The 16,498-nt window shown below is 43.2% G+C and overlaps 1 pseudogene across 1 annotated transcript in view; it reads left to right on the top strand.

The window, feature by feature from the left end:
- The first annotated feature begins 921 nt into the window (after positions 1–921).
- Positions 922–16,498, top strand: part of LOC114295369 (6,7,8-trihydroxycoumarin synthase-like) — a 36,344-nt pseudogene continuing 20,767 nt past the window's right edge. The window contains exons 1-3 of the transcript XR_014365256.1: positions 922–1,415; positions 1,573–1,958; positions 2,045–2,170. The product of XR_014365256.1 is annotated as a 6,7,8-trihydroxycoumarin synthase-like (transcript). The remainder of the gene's footprint in view (positions 1,416–1,572; positions 1,959–2,044; positions 2,171–16,498) is intronic.

The following is a 16,498-nucleotide window of genomic DNA, read 5'->3' as shown; positions in this document are numbered from 1 at the left end:
TGGGCAATATTAAAAAAGTCATGGATATAAAGTTTTAAAATAAATTATATAATGTTAAAGTAATTTTTTTATACAAAATATGCGTAAAAATTCAATATAATAGTCATACCACGCAATCATTGACATGTGATATTATCAATCAATAATAAAGAAACACATGGAGGGCGAACCCTGCATATTAAATGTAACTTAACAATTCAATAAATTTTATATTTTCATTGAAATTAATTATGTTTGCATATCAATAATGATAGAGATCACCATTATATTGAAATTTTCATAGATAATAATATCATAATCTCTTTATTTTCAATCAAAACAATCATTATTGTTCTTATAATTTTAAAAATATCATTGACATTTCACTCTAAATAATATTTTTATAATTTATTTTTATATAAAATATTTGTTTTATGTTTGTAAAAAATATATATATAAATAAATAAATTCAAAACTCAGGAGGGACACGTGACCCTCCTGAGCCCTCCTACCCTCCGCCCCTGCTCTCTCAGTCCTAAAATAACAGTTCTTTTTGGATAATTTAATTTTTTTATAGAATATAATTATTGTCCTTTAAAAATATTAATTTTTCAAAATTACCCTTTGATAGTATATTTTTTTTGAGAATATCAATTGTCATAATTATACTTTTTGTGTTGTTAATGAATTTAAAAATTGGACAAAATAAGAAATTTATATTATTTTAGTCCTTAATTTTTGAAAGGGGACTAATGTTTTGAAACAATAAAGAATAAAATAAGGGATTAATATTTTGAGACGGAGGGAGTATTTGTTTTTTATTAAAGAAAAAAATAGTATAATAGTAAGGATTTAATGTGTATATATATATATATATATATATATAAAGGGACTAGTCTCTCACTTCTATTATACAAAAGAAGAATTAAAAAACACCCAAAGATGTTGCTTCTTTTCCTTGTAGCTATTCCCATTTTCCTCTTATTCTTGTTCTTCACAAAAACAGAGGAAATGGGCATGTCCTTCTTCCACCAGGCCCTCCTGGGCTTCCCTTCATTGGAAACTTACACCAACTCAATAACTCCGCTCCTCACCGCTACCTCTGGCAACTCTCCAGCAATACGGTCCTCTCATGTCTTTACGACTCGGCTCTGTTCCAACCCTTGTGGTTTCTTCAGCAAGAATGGGAAAAGAGGACATGAAGACCCATGATCTTGAGTTTACTAGTAGGCCTTCCATGGTTGGTCAGCAAAAACTCTCTTACAATGGCTCGGACTTGGTTTTTGCACCATTAAATGACTACTGGAGGGAAATGATAAAGATTTGTGTTCTTCATCTCTACAACTCCAAAAGGGTACAATCTTTTCAATCAGTTCGCGAAGATGAAGTGCTCCTAATGATCAAGCAAATATCTAAACTAGCTTCTGCCAATAAAGGTATTGTTAGCTTCATAAACTTTATTGGGGTTATTTTTTGAAAGTTCAAGTTTTTAAGACAATTGATTATCTAACAAGGTCTTAGAGTTTTGGTTCCATTCTCGATAATTGGGCTTATTTACTAAGAAGTTTTTTGGGACAATTGGTGACCTAACAGGTACTAACTTGAGTGACACACTCATATCTCTCACAAGCACCATAATCTGCAAGGTTGCTTTTGGGAAGAGGTATGAGGATGAAGGTCATGCAAGAAGTAGATTTCACAGCCTACTTAATGAAGCTCAAGCCTTGGCAGCGATCTTCTTTGTATCGGATTATTTTCCTTTGATGGGATGGATTGATAAACTCTCTGGACTATATGGCCGGCTTGAGAAAAATTTCAAGGAATTGGATATGTTCTACCAAGAAATCATTGACGATCATCTTGATCCAAAAAGACAAACAACTGCGCAAGAAGACATCACAGACGTCTTGCTTAAATTGCAAAGCGATCGTTCATTTGCGATTGATCTTACTTTGGACAACATTAAAGTTGTGCTTATGGTAATCTGTCCCACATACTGTGAGATGTACTGTATAATTGATTTATGTGTACTTATAATTTTTTCAACCTAGTAATTTTCTTATAGAATATATTTATTGCTGGAACAGACACAAGTGCGGCAACATTAGTTTGGGCAATGACAGCGCTAATGAAGAACCCAAAAGTGATGAAAAGAGTGCAAGACGAAATCAGAAATTTAATCGGAGAGAAGGTGTAGACACCCCATTTTTGACCGTCCTCAAGACTTGAACGTCATCGCTTGAACACTCGGTGATCATCCATGTTTGTGTTCGTCTTGAGTTCTCGGAGGCCTCGGCTACGCGCCTTGCCTTAGGATCTCTCGATTCGACTGTTTTGTGTCTGGTTTTGCACCAAACACTTGTGTTTTTGCTTTGGAGGGCTGGGAATGGCTTTTGGGACATCCCCACACTCCACCAGCCATGGCTTGAGGCTACCGGCTGTGTTATGTTGCCATCGGCCAAATGTGATGGCCGGCCGGCCAATTTGACTGCCGGTCGGCCACTTTGATGGCCGGCCGGCCAAATGTGGTTTTCAACAGATATCTCTGTAGACAGCTGGCAGCTGTCATTTTAGGCCATACCCCAGCCCATACCTGGACGTGGGAGTTCTGAGGAGCTGCAGATTGATATATTTCTATATCAATCAAGCTCTCTAACACAAGGAGGAGGAGATATACAACTTTGAGCAAAAAAAAAAAAACCACTCTCTCTCTATATCTCCCTCTCTCTATATATATATATATATATTTATCTGTGTTAGAGTGCCCTAAAGTGAGTATTTGTCCACTTTCTCACACTAGAACACCTTGTAGCATACCACCTTTGAGTTGTTGAAGTGTTAGGGAGTTGTTTGAAGAGTCTTGGAGCTGGTTTTAATCCAAAAGGGTTGCTGATTTGGTGTTTTGAAAGAGGTCTTCAAGGGTGAGACACTTACCCTCTTATTCCTTCTTTTTTTGTACAAGTTTTTAGACTATCTTTCATATTGATTCGAGCTTAGCTATAAACTGAAAAAAGTTTTGTATTTGCATGCTTAACATGTTTGTTTAAGGTCATTTTGGTGTTGGGGGTCGTCCACCCCCTCTTAGGCCTTGTTTGGCCTCATTTTGAGCCTTATCGGTTGAGCTTTGGAATTTTCATATATTGGCCTTCTCACCACTGAAATCCAGAGGATTTTCAGTGGTGAAGAAGTGGTTTTGAGGTCTTGTATAGGGGAGGGACACCCCTCTCCCTTCATTATCTCATTTTCTTGTGTTTTGGCTCATAAGGGTAGCATGTATGCCTAGCTTTGTTTGGCTTAATTTCAGAGGTTATTTGGTGTTTATTTAGCATGTTTTACCTCTGTCCCATGTTGGTTTGTTGGCCCCTCTCATTCTTAATACACTTTGTAGACACCCCATTTTTGACCGACCTTAAGACTCAGACGTCACCGATTGAGAGCTTGGTGATGTTGCATATCGTGCTCGTTCAGAGGTTTCAGAGTCTCGATTGCGAGCCTTGCCTCCGGACTTCCGGACTCTTTCATGCTTTGCCTCGGTTTGCGAACCAGGCTCTATTTTCTCTGTTTTCTCTTCCCGAAGGGAGGGAGAGGTTTCGTAGATCATCTCTCAGTGGCCGTAGGCTATGTTTCGTGGTCATAGGCCATTTTGCCCATTTGGAGTCCAGTTTCCGGTTTTTCGGAGCCCCTGGCCGTGTGCCTCGGTTCGGGACCGCTTAACCACCTCCGTTTGCTCCGGTTTTTGGCATGCATCTTATTTGCTCCCTTTTGAGGGACACTGTGGCTCGAGAGACCAACTTTGTGGTCGAACACCACTTCCGGTGCCTAACAGTCAGTTTTCGGGGCCTCGGGCTGCGCGTTTCGGCCCCCGAACCTCCATTTTGTATCGGTTTGAGTTCATTTTTGGCAGGGACCTCTGTTTCATTGTTAAAAAGGTCGTAGAAGGGTGGGAGGCCATTAATTGTTCTGACAACTAGTTTTATTCCTCCATCGCCCTCCGTCGCCCGTTTTTCTCACTTGAAAGCCAATGTTGACCACCCTAAGGCCACTTTTTCCAGCCCTAAACCACATATTTGTGTTGTACACACCTGGGAGGCCCCCAATATCATATGGCCGGCCAGTAATTGTGTGTGACCCTTTTGAACCCCTCCTAAAAGTGGCCTTTTCTCTCTCCTGGATCATCTTCTCCAGTTTTTGACCACATGGTTGTGTTGTGCACATATAGGAGGCCATCAATCTGGGGTGGCCGGCCACTAATACTGCTTGACCCTTTTGACCCTTGGCCGACTGGCCATGGGGAGGGCCGGCCGGCCACCTGCAACTTAGATACCTGGCCGGCCATGATCCCCTCCTCTGGTACATTACAAATATGTATTTTGTTTCCCCCCAGATTGTGTATCCGGGGGGGCTGCACTTTTGGGGGGAAGTTTGAATTCCTTTCCTCCCCTTTTTTCCCCCCTCTTTTGCCTATATAACAGCACCTCCAGCTACATTTCAAGAGGTTACAAAATTTCCTTTGAGGCTCCCACATTGTATCTCTCTCTCTCTACACCCCAACCCTCAAAATCTCCCAAACCCTACACCATTTCTGCACCACCACCTAGAACCATACCACCACCATCCATTCCAGCCACTTGGAGCTGTTTTCCAGAGGCAAGGAGCACCTTTTCTCAAGCCAAGAGGCTATTGAAGTTTGGTCTACAAGGGTGACCCATACTTTCTCTCTTTTTGAGCTTCTTTTGCATGCTTTCTAAGCCATACTTGCTTCCATTTTTGAGCTCCGACCCTAACTGAAAATAGCATTATTTTGAGGTCTTTTTCATGTTTGTTTAAGGGCCTCTCCCTGTTTGAACCTTCCTTTTTACACTTGCTACTTTACCTCTCTTGTATGCCTCATTCTTGCATAGTATTTTAGGCCTATTTTTAATCTGTTTTGAGCTTGGTTATAAACTGAAAAGTGGCTTATTTTGAGCCCTTCTTCAATATTGTTGAGAGATCTTCACTATTTGAGGCTTCCTTTTGTCACTTGCCTCTTTATCCCTCTTTTGGCCTTATTTTTGCATGTTTTGTTAGCCCCTTGTGCTTGTATTTTTGGGCTCTGGTCCAAACTATAAATAGCCTCATTTTGACTCCATCTTCATGTTTGATCAAGGGACCTTTGCTGTTTGAAGCTCCCTTTTTGCTCTTTGTGTTTAAACCTCTTTTTAGGCCTTATTTTGCATAGTATTTTAAGCTTGCATGTGCACTGTTTTGGGTTTGGTCACTAACTGTAAAATACCATGTTTTGGGCCCCTCTTCAACTTTTTTGAAGGGCCCTCCTCTGTTTGAGGCCAGCAACCATCACTTGCTTCTTTGTCTCCCTTTTGGCCCATTCCTTGCATAGTGTTTTAGGCCTTCTTGTGTTTGTTTTTGTGGCTTGTTGTAAACTGTAAAGTGCTTCATTTTGAGCCCCTCTTCAACTTTGTTGAAGGGTTTTCAGCCATTTAGGGCCAGCAGCTGCTACTTGCTTCATTATCTCTCTTTTGGGGCCATTTTTGCATGTTAACTTAGCCCTATTTGTGTTCACTTTTTGGCCTTGCTTAAAACTGTAAATATGTTTGTTTTGGGAATTTCTTGATTCTGTATTTACACTTCATGTTCAAATAATGCATGCTTTGCATAGCCATAGGTCATTCCATGTACCTAACTTCATGTTTCGGGTCTCATTCCATGTATCGGGTGCCATGTTTCCATGTTTCGGGATCATTTTGCATCGCATTTCAGTGCTGAAACTTGCATGTTTATATGTCATATTCCATGCCTTGCCATGTCTTGTTAGAGTGGCATTTATGCCTTAGGGTCGGTCCTCGGTTTGCGTGCATGTGTGCACGCATTTCGAGTGTTTCATTTTCGTCTCATGGCCTCTTATGTGAGTGTGGCTGAGGTCCACTCATGTTGGTGTAAGTCCATTATGCATTGTGTATGCCATTTCATTTCATAGCATTGCGTATGCTAGGTTGTATGTTAGCGCATTGTGTATGCCATGTTATCTCGTGCATCATGTATGCCATTTCATAGCATTATATATGTTAGGTTGTATCTTAGTTGCATTTCATGCATATCATGCATATTTCATCGTGCTTGGGATAGGAATTAGCCCGAGCACGGGAAACGAGGGACGTTTCGTACTTCGAGTGACGAAACATGTCTCAATTCCCTGTCACCGACACTCTGGATTGCCCATGATGGAGTTAGGTCTTGTTGTGTTTTCATATGCATTCATTCTGTATTGAGTTGCACAATTCGACTCCTCGGCCATCATGCATCGAGATGCGTGATTAGTGGCACGAGGATCGAGGCATGCATATATTTGTGAAAATACATTGCCATGCACTTTTCCTGCTCTCTGTTGCAGCAAATCAAGAATCAGTAGCCTTTCAAAGGCCTTGCACAGCATTCCGGCATCAATCGCAAACAGAGGCTAACTGGGGCATCGTAGTGGATTTCCGCACAAGGCAACTCAAGCATGCATTATCCATCATCCGGAGCAGAGTTGAGGCAGTCCCTGGCTTGCATGCCAATTTATTGCTTTCCTAATTTAATTTGTTAATTAATTAGGGTTTTGTACATATTTGGACTGTAATATTCATTCGGGACTGTATATTATTTATTCGGACCCTCCGCGTGAGGGCAATATTGTAATAAGTGTACGTGTGTGTGATGTATGTCTTCCAACCCCACGTCTTTCTCCCTTTTATTTACCAGCTTATGATGGTTAGACTAGGGCATATTTCAATTAGCATACAGTATGATAGCATGTTTGCATTTATTTATCTGTTTTGCATGCGTCGGGCTCAGCGCATCATACTAACTGCATTGTATTTTCAATTTCAAGTTGAATACATGTTAGCTGTAGCATTTCATATGCCATGTTTAGAATAGCCGAGCCTGCTATAGTTGCATTTTTTGCATGTGTTGCATTAGACATTTCTGTATAGTTAGGATCATGCATGGATTTCTAACCTAGCTTCTGTTTTGGCCTTGTGTACTTGGTAAATTTTACGCTTTAGCATCCTTGCATGCGTGTGAGTGAATGCCATGATAGCATACTTACCATGAGGCTATGTGCTTATGTGATATAAGCTGCCTGAATGCCTGTGGGTGAAGGTTGGGTTATTTGAATTAGAACAATTCATTAGTTGTGAGTTTTAAGCCCACTAGATAGTGGCAAAATCATGTTTTCTAAGCCCACCTGAGGGTGGGAAATCCACGTCTTAGCCTACTTGCCAGTAGCACCATCAAACCATTTTCAAACAAACAAACATGAAATGTTTTGTTCCAATTCAGGCGATCCAGTCTATACTTGTATGCTGTGCGCATCACATAGTAAATCTAGGCTAATAACCGGAATAAGAACGCATAATGTTTTCAAAAATAGATATCATGGTTAGTAGACGCCGATCTTTGATCGGGCGAGCGGGGGTGCTCACGAAGTGACCTTCCCCTATCGTACCCAAGTTTCCAAGCCGAGGCAACTTTGGTGATGACGGACACATGGCCTTAGGCAAACGAGTCTGGGTTTCCTAAATTTCCCCAAAATAAAATATTTAGGTGGCGACTCTGTATCTGGCAAAGCAGTCCATGTTGGCACTTCTTTCAAAATCTGTTTTCTCAAAACGATTTGCCGGATTTGGACTCTATGGTTCAGATTTAGAACCGTGACAAATTGAGAGTCTGAACTGTAGTGAGCCCAATATCGAACGGAACGGGGGGGACTCGTTCCTCCCGGGGGCGTTCAGGGATGTCTACAGTTTCTGGCGACTCTGCTGGGGAATTAGAGAACTTGACTCGAACTCATGATATCTGGTTTTGACTACACTTATGTGTTTCTTTGCATTGCATTTGCATTGGTGCGCCTAGGACACCGTGTTTGCCATCTGCTATTCCTGAACGGTTTGCCGGAGGCTTGTCTTGTCAAGACATGACCATAAGGCTAACCGGTTGTGGGCTCTGCCAGTATGGGAACACAAACCCCGGTTTTACCGGGGCACTCTTTTTGACCATTCGACCTAGTGCATATTCGGAATCCATAGTGACCATTCTAAACTAGGACTGGTTGCTTACCCAATATAGGTTGTTTGAAACCGCTGCGTGCGTAGTGAAACCCTAACTCCTAACAAAATAGGACAGGGAAACCCTACCCCAACATAGGGGTGTTTTGGCTCTCACTTGTTTATTATGTGCTTTTAGAGTGCGTCTTTATACGAATGCATGTATTAGTTTGCAAGTTTGGGCATCAGGCCTGCGGGCACCAGTTCAGTGTTTCTGGGTATCAAGGGCCTGCGGGCACCAGTTCAGCATTTTCGGAATCAGTTATCCGCGGGTATCAGATTCAGTTTTGGGGGCAGTAATTTTGGGAACAGTGATCAATGGTCGAATGCAGTTATTCAGTTATATTCATGTCTGTATTGGTGGGATTGGGCTGAGATGCTGCATGTTTTCTCTTTCAAGGTTCAGAGACTCGGTTCAGAGCAACTAGTGTTCTCCTTTGCTGAGGCAAGATAGGAAAAGGCTCGCCGGTTCTTCAAATCCGTCAGTCACCAGTCTGGTCTATCTGATCCGTCAGTCAGCAGCCACATCACCTCTGTTCAGTTCAGCAAAACTCGTGATGACGCAAAATTCGGAAGAAATTATGGTTATGGCAGCCGCATCAGACCAAGGAATCACATTGCAGGATGATACCAATGTTGAAGTGCCATACCCACCCAGGTCACCTGCCGCACATCTGATCTGGGAACCCCAGTTATTTCAAACCCGTGAGCCCACCACATTCGAGTTGATGGGAATGATTAGGGACCTTTAAAGATCTGTGGCGGATCTAGCCTGCGGAATGTCGGTTTCGCCACCAAATGTATCGTATGCTGGGAATTTCATACCGCAGGAGCCCCCGCTACTGGGGCGAATTGTAATCGAACTTAGCCAACCTGAAGCCATCCCAAGTTCCGGCAATGGCATGTCGACAACAACGGGGCTCCACTCTGATGTAGCAACTCAAACCTTCTACCAAGCCAAGGCCAGTGGTAAGAACAAGATGAAGGTGGACACCGATCCCTACGAACAACTCCTGTGGGCTGTTGAGGCTTTGAAAGCCGGAGGATTGAATGAACAACAGGTGCTCGCTGTTGCTGTAAAAACTGTGGATGACATCTTCCCCACTCAGGCCGAGAGCAGTTTAAGCCTGAAGAAAAATTGAGATGGGGACCGTCGTACCAGAACAGTTCCTTCCAATCCTAACCCTACACCTGGAAAAGATCAGAGAGCCAAGGCAGCACCTACCGACCCTTTTTCGAGTGCGTCCAGCAAAAGTCAGCAAACCTCGAAGTATCCGCCCCGAGGTCGCAGGGTCTTCCATGCGCTCTACATGCCTTTGTCTAAGGTCCTTCAAATCCTCGTCAAAGAAGGGCATCTCAAACCCCTCGAGCCTCGACCTCTCCCAAGTCCCCTTTCAGCTAAGCATGATGGTACCCAGTACTGTGCATACCATCAACAAACTGGTCACAGCACCGACAACTGCTTCCGTCTTCGCCACGAAGTGCAAGATTTGTTTGACAATGAGGCCATCCTCCTGCCGAGCTCAGCAAAGTCTATCGGCACTGGATCAGTGAATTTGGGGGGATAATGTTATGTGATCGGGGGATGAACCACCTGCAGGTAGCGCTCGATTAACTCCAGACGTGGGAATGGCATGCACTGTTCTGAGCAATATGCAAATACCAGTTTTTGTGCTTTCTGACTTGGGTATTGGGTCAGTCTTGTTGTGTCGTACAGAGTCAGTCTTTTCTTACTGAGTCAGTTGGGTCTGTCTTGTTGTACCGAGTCAGTCCTGTTTTGTTAGAGTCAGGTGATTCCGGGGGTGTTACCTCGGGCATCACTGTTTTGTTTTGTGTTTGTCTTTTTGCTTTCTTTTGAGTCTGTTTCTGTCTTGGAGCCAGTAACGCCAACAGATTTGAATGAACAACAGTGATTTTCACATTCTTGTGTTCGCTTCCGCCTTGTGCCAGTTGTGCCAGAAGTTCTGAATGAAACGACAGTGCTTTTCACCTGCTTTTCTGTGCTTTGAAAATCATTGCATCGACCCAAGTTTTTCAAAACCTTTTGAACATTGTGATGAAAACAAAGGGGAAGGAATTCCTCGGGATTTGTAAAACTTTGATCAAATTGAGAGAAAGAGAGGCGTGTTAAGCCCTTAATGAATGAAATCATGTTTGTTAACGTGAGTACTGAGAAGGATCCTGGCTTGATCCAGATTGGTCCCACACCGTCTTTAGTGCGAGCGATTAGTTATTTTCTTAAAAGATTTCAAAAAAAAAAAATGTTTTACGCGGTCCTGCGAAGACCTGTGTGGAATCGCTCTTGAGATTGTGCAGCTTAGGATCGCTCTCAGCCTCAAGACTCGACTCCTCATTTTCAAACCTTGGACTAGAACTCAGAAAGTTCAAAGGTCAACTACAATGTAAGGCCTGTGTGGCTGGATCCAGAGCAGCCCGTGAATTAGCGGCAACAAAGTCAGATCAAGAAGCTTGCGAAGCTAGATCAAGAACACCCCTCGAACTAGGGGCAAGAATTTCAAATGTGCTCGAAGAGTCCAAGATGAAGATCGGTAAGAATGCCAAACCCCAGAAGGGAGGAAAGAAGAAGATATTGTTAAAGGACAACCGAGTTCCTATCCACAAACACTAGGGGTAAATTCACCCTCCATTGGATGGACTCTTGCATCGTCAGAGAACAACTGTCATTCTCCTGGATTCAGATGACTTCGGGATCTCAAAACCATTTGACAAGGACAAAGCTATACTTTTACCCTTGAGAGGCTCGCTGGGCCGAAAACCCGGAAGGGCGGCCCAGGCAAAAGTTAGAGCAAGAAAAGAATAAAAGAACAAAAAAGAAAGATGCAAAGAAAATAACAAAAAAAAAAAAATCAAAAAAAAAAAGAAAAGAAAAAAAAGAACACAAAAATTGAAAAGAAGAAAAACATAGCTCGCAAGGTTGAAAACCCGCAAAGGGCGGCCCTGGCAAAAGTTAGAGCGCAAAAGGAGAGGTTAAATACCCAAGTGTACCTTAACCCCGAACTACGTAAGGCTTGATTCCCATCTTTGGGATACGTAGGCAACTTCATTCTGAAGTCCAGCTATAAAACACTTCAAATTGATTGTGCCCATGTAATGGTTTTGATCATCTTCGCTTTCTCTGTATTCGAGAATTTGGTTGTGTTCGTCACTCTGAGGACTGACTACAATGCGCTGTGGGGGCCGTTCAAACAAGGGGCAACTTTCCGTTGCCATTCAATGCGCTGTGGTGCCGTTCAAACAAGGGGCAACTTTCCGTTGCCATTCAAAGCGCTGCAGTGCCGTTTAAACAAGGGGCGACTGTCCGTTGCCATGTAGCTCCCCTCAAGCAAGGGGCAATTTTCCTTCAAATCTAAGGTTGTGCATCTCGAGAGTGGGTTCTATGCTTGTTGAGCAGTGGTCGTTTGAAAAAAACAGTTTTTGAGAATTTTTACTAAGGTTGACTGATCTTCTCTCGAAAACTATTCTATTTTTCCAAAACTGGACCTTTTTCTTGGACCCAAAAAAGGAAAATTTCCAGTGCTCATAAACTAACTTGCATGATTTTGAATCAGAAAATCGAACAAGCGTGTTAATCTAACTCTCATTTTGGTTAAAATTATTTTAGTAGAAAGCCAAAAACAAAAATGGTCAAAATGATGAACTAGGGGCGCAGTTGAGTCAAGTGTTCTGCCTTCTCCCCATTGTTAACATCAATGGCAGAAAAGGCGCCATACTTGCCAAGAAGGGCACTCTACCTACCAGAAAAGGCACAACTGAAGGCGACAACAAAAGGCCTGAAAGCTCTCTCACCCTCTAAGCAACGAGGTATCGAGCCAAGTGCGAGGCACGAATTGGAATGGATTAATATATTCCACTCCCTTATCCGACGCATCGATAGATGTCACCGGAGGAAATAGCCGCGAACTGATTATGTTGGGCAAGAGCCCGCAACTTTCTGTTTATCCATCAACCACCCAAGGGAGGGATAAAAAAAAATGAAAGATTGAAGAATAGAGAGATGTGCGCTGAGAGAAAAAGTGAGAAAAGGGCTTTTTTAGAAAAACAGAGCCTGAGGGCCGAGTGATGTGAGAATCACAAATAAGAAAAGGGTGGGAAATAATACCCGGAAAAACTGGCTCCTCGTGCACCAAGAGGTCTCTTGCCTTTGTAACACAGTTGAGCGTTGTGTTTGTGTGTTTTGTTTGTCTCGATTCTTGTTTTGAGTTGTTTAAGTGTCAACAGATGTGTTTAGGTTGTTCTACCTTTGTTTTCCATTGTTTAGTCGTCTTGGCTGTGGTCAGTTGTAGGCTCAATACTCGGTTGAGAACCCTTTTCTCATTTCAATTTCAAAAATCGTTTTGTGCTCAGAGTGCCGTGTCGTTCTCCACATTTGTGCAAATCAGGATTGGTTCCGTCATAAAGCCGCGGGATTCAACCCAGGTCATATGAAAACAGTAAAACCAGGACCCATCTGAAGCTATATAGGTTCCAGACTTCGAAGCAAAAGAAAAAGGAAAAACGTCGGGCATCCGAGTTTGTTTCAACTTCTGCAAGTTCCGTCGTCGCATCCTGTATGCTCAGAATAAGCTGTATGTTCAAAATTAAAAGAATTCTGTGTTATAAGCCGTGTGTTCAGATCAAGCAGAGTTGTGATATGAGCTGCGTGTTCAAAAATTGAAATGAATGAGCTGCGTGTTCAGAAATGAAATATAGAAGCTGCATGCAAATGAAGTATATGAGCTGTGTGTTCAGATTTGAAGTGTGTGAGCTGCGTGTTCAACATGAAGTATATGAGCTGTGTGTTCAGAATTGAAGTATATGAACTGTGTGTTCAACATGAAATATATGAGCTGCGTGTTCAGAAGAGGAATGTGTGAGCTGCGTGTTCAACATGAAGTATATGAGCTGTGTGTTCAGAATTGAAGTATGTGAACTGCGTGTTCAACATAAAGTATATGAGCTGCGTGTTCAGAAGAGGAATGTATGAGCTGCGTGTTCAACATGAAGTATGTGAGCTGTGTGTTCAGAATTGAAGTATGTGAACTGCGTGTTCAATATGAAGTATATGAGCTGCGTGTTCAGAAGAAGAATGTGTGAGCTGCGTGTTCAACATGAAGTATATGAGCTGCGTGTTCAGAAGAGGAATGTGTGAGCCGCGTGTTCAAAATGAAGTGAATGAGCTATGCGTTCAGAAGTGAAAATTTATGAGCTGCGTGTTCAGAATTAAGAATGAACTGCGTGCAAATGAAAATGCATGAGCTGCGTGTTCAGAAGAGAAATGTGTGGGCTGCGTGTTCACAAGTGAAATGTGTGAGCTGTGTGTTCAAAGTGGGATGTATAAGCTACGAATATGCTGCGTGTTCAACTTTCAAAAACTATGGACTGTGTGTTCACCATCAAAAGCTTGGGTTGTGTGTTTAACTTTTAACAAGTATGGGCTGCGTGTTCAGAAATTCAACAGTATGGGCTGCGTGTTCAACTTTCCACAAATGTGTGCTGCGTGTTCACCTTCAAAATGGGCTGCGTGTTCATCATCAAAGTTTGGGCTGCGTGTTCAACTTTCCACAAGTGTGTGCCGCGTGTTCACCTTCAAAATGGGCTGCGTGTTCATCATCAAAGTTTGGGCTGCGTGTTCAACTTTTCACAAGTGTGTGCCGCGTGTTCACCTTCAAAATGGGCTGCGTGTTCATCATCAAAGTTTGGGCTGCGTGTTCAACTTTCCACAAATGTGTGTTGCGTGTTCACCTTCAAAATGGGCTGCGTGTTCATCATCAAAGTTTGGGCTGCGTATTCAACTTTTAACAAGTGTGTGCCGCGTGTTCACTTTCAAAATGGGCTGCGTGTTCATCATCAAAGTTTGGGCTGCATGTCCAACTTCTTTCAACAAGTGTGTGTTGCATGTTCACAATCAAAATGGGCTGCATGTTTAGAAATTCAAAAGTTTGGGCTGCGTGTTCAACTTTCAAAAAGTATGAACTGCGTGTTCACGGCAAAAGTTTGAGCTGCGTGTTCAGATGTCAGAAAAGATGGGCTGCGTGTTCAAGACAAAAAAGTGCTTAAGCTGTGTGTTCAAAATGCAAACCAAATGCTGAGTTATGGACCGAGTGTTCAGATCGAGTAGTATTATGAGCTGTGTGCCCGAAAACGAGCTGCCTGCCTGGAAAATGAGCTGTGTGCCAAATGAATGGAATGCTGTGTCGTAAAGTTATGTACCAAGTCCTGCATTGTGCATGCAGTTCACTCGCGCTGTTTAGCGTATCGCACTGTCTTGTGCATTTCTAATCACTCGCGCGGTTTAGCGTATCACACTGTTTTGTGCTTTTCTTATCATTCGCGCTATTTTGCGCACCACAATTGCACTGTCTTGTGCAGTTTATCATTCGCGCTATTTTGCGCACCCCCATTGCACTGTCTTGTGCATCGCATTCATCGCGCTATTTTGTGCTTAGCATATCACATCGCACTATCTTGTGCATTTCAAATCAATCGCGCTGTTTAGCGTATCGCACTATTTTGTGCATTGTATCATTCGCGCTATCTTGCGCACCTCACCTACACTTGTTAGTGTATTGCATCACGCTATCTTGTGCCGTGACCATTACTTGCATTATGCATGCATTTTATCGCGCTATCTTGCGCACCTCACCTTTAGCATCGCGCTGTTTTGTGCATTCACCCTACTCGCACTGTCTTGTGTACTCACCTGATCCAAGAGACCTTAAATCCTTCGGTCTAAGGAGACCTTAGATCCTGCATCATCATTCGTGCTGTTTTACGCATCGCACTTGCATTTATTCGCGCCGTCTCGTGCACTCTTCGGTCTAGGAGACCTTAAATCCTCTAAAAGTGCAATTCCTTTGGTGTTTGTCATGCCCGAACGACTTTCAGTGGTCTGGTATAGCCACCTGCCTGTGTTTGCGGTGAGTTCCTAGGAGACCAACTGAGACGGTGGAAACTAGAGTTCGAATGGCTCATGCCTAGAACACAAAGGTTCAGGATTTCCAAGACTAAAGTCTGGTTTAAATACCCAGGGATATATCCTCGGCTTGAAATCTGTATGGCAGCCCCATAGATTGAGATAGCATGTGTATGCGCCTCAATTCTGGATACTGATCCAACCTAGTCTATCACCCTGTTGGAGAATAGGAAAAGCTGCAACCATAGTCAGGGAGAAAAGTAGTACATGTGGTTCAATTGAGAAGAAGAGGAAGATTCCCACATCAGCATGAGGTAGGACATTGCCGAGGTAAGTCATTACCAATTGCCCCTGTAAGATACCTTTACCTCTTAGCTATTACATTGCATCTTAGCCACTACATTGCAGTGCATTGCATGAGTCCTCAATTTTCAAACCGGCTTCGCGTAGCGTATAAGTCCAATTTTCAAACTAGCTTCGTGTAGCGTATAAGTCCAATTATCAAAATCTTCCTGCATATCATTTTGTATCTTGCCCCCTGCCTGCGGGCATGCCTGCGGGCACATCTTTGTTATCTTGCCTGTTTGTCTAAGTCTTCGGCCTTGTCAAAAATGAGTTGTCTCTAGGCTTTGACATTCACTCCCGTCACTTATGACTTCTGAGTTCTGTCAAAGAGGGGCAACTGTAGACACCCCATTTTTGACCGACCTTAAGACTCAAACGTCACCGATTGAGCGCTTGGTGATGTTGCATATCGTGCTCGTTCAGAGGTTTCAGAGTCTCGGCTGCGAGCCTTGCCTCCGGACTTCCGGACTCTTTCATGCTTTGCCTCGGTTTGCGAACCAGGCTCTGTTTTCTATTCCCAAAGGGAGGGAGAGGTCTCGTAGATCATCTCTCAGTGGTCGTAGGCTACGTTTCGTGGTCATAGGCCATTTTGCCCGTTTGGAGTCTGGTTTCTGGTTTTTCGGAGCCGTTGGCCGTGTGCCTCAGTTCGGGATCGCTTAACCACCTCCGTTTGCTCTGGTTTTTGGCATGCATCTTATTTGCTCCCTTTTGAGGGACACTGTCGTCGAGAGACCAACTTCGTGGTCGAACACCACTTCCGGTGCCTAACAGTCAGTTTTCGGGGCCTCGGGCTGCGCGTTTCGGCCCCCGAACCTCCATTTTGCATCGGTTTGAGTTCATTTTTGGCAGGGACCTCTGTTTCATTGTTAGGAAGGTCGTAGAAGGGTGGGAGGCCAATAATTGTTCTGACAACCAGTTTTATTCCTCCATCGCCCTCCGTCGCCCGTTTTTCTCACTTGAAAGCCAATGTTGACCACCCTAAGGCCACTTTTTCCAGCCCTAAACCATATATTTGTGTTGTACACACCTGGGAGGCCACCAATATCATATGGCCGGCCAGTAATTGTGTGTGACCCTTTTGAACCCCTCCTAAAAGTGGCCTTTTCTCTCTCCTGGTTCATCTTCTCCAGTTTTTGACCACATGGTTGTGTTGTGCACACATGGGAGGCCATCAATC

Source organism: Camellia sinensis, chromosome 3 (assembly GCF_055761805.1).
Source record: "Camellia sinensis isolate YWXY chromosome 3, ASM5576180v1, whole genome shotgun sequence".
In the NCBI taxonomy this organism is placed as follows: Eukaryota; Viridiplantae; Streptophyta; class Magnoliopsida; order Ericales; family Theaceae; genus Camellia; species Camellia sinensis.
The sequence above is the reverse complement of the archived record's forward strand: the minus strand, read 5'-3'. Positions and strand labels throughout refer to the sequence as shown.